Here is an 877-nt window from a genome sequence, read left to right as displayed (position 1 = left end):
TAAATCCTTAACCCTTCCCCCTCTTACTAAGACTACTGAATGTTCTTGTAAATTATGGCCAATACCGGGTATATAAGCAGTGATTTCAAATCCAGAGGTTAATCGTACTCTATGCCTTTCTTCATTCGTGGTTCGATATTCTAGTGTCCTAGGCGTAGAGGAACCACACCAATCCATCCCGAACTTGGTGGTTAAACTCTACTGCGGTGACGATACTGTAGGGGAGGTCCTACGGAAAAATAGCTCGGCGCCAGGATGATAAAAAGCTTAACACATCTCATTCTTATTACTTTTTCAATATGAAAACGAAAAAAAAAGAAAATTAAAAGGTCATTTTATTCATAACCCCAATGGTGACATCCCTTCTCTCCCACTTCACACCTCGGAACGCACCCTTCTTATAGAGATAAACGCACCTTCACATATTCATAACCCGAAATGGCCGGGGAGAGGAAAGGTTCCTTTTTTTAGGGGTACTCCCGGGAACAAATCCAGTGGAGATGGGGTGGGGCCTGTAGCTCAGAGGATTAGAGCACGTGGCTGCGAACCACAATGTCGGGGGTTCGAATCCCTCCTCGCCCACAACCGGCCCAAAAGGGAAGTACCTTTCCCTCTGGGGTAGAAAAATCATGATCGGGATAGCGAACCAAAAGCTATGGAACTTGGGTGTGGGTCTTTTGTCGAAAGCGAATGGCTTTTATTTTTCTCTTTTTATTTATTATTTATCGTGAATGGGGGAATCACTACACATAGTGTGAGCACGTAATTTTTGCCCTATATGAATTACTCCCATAAATTCAAAACAAAATAATTTTTCCCATTGTTTGCAATTTTTTGGATTTTTGTGATATTTTTCTATCAATTGTTTGCATTTGTC

General features: G+C 41.7%; 1 non-coding gene across 1 annotated transcript; it reads left to right on the top strand.

Moving 5' to 3' along the window:
- On the top strand, positions 509–582 carry TRNAR-GCG. The gene has a single exon. It is a non-coding gene; the product is annotated as a tRNA-Arg (tRNA).

This window comes from Nicotiana attenuata, chromosome 1 (genome assembly GCF_001879085.1).
Source record: "Nicotiana attenuata strain UT chromosome 1, NIATTr2, whole genome shotgun sequence".
Classification (NCBI taxonomy): Eukaryota; Viridiplantae; Streptophyta; class Magnoliopsida; order Solanales; family Solanaceae; genus Nicotiana; species Nicotiana attenuata.
This window is presented reverse-complemented; position numbering and strand designations above follow the sequence as displayed.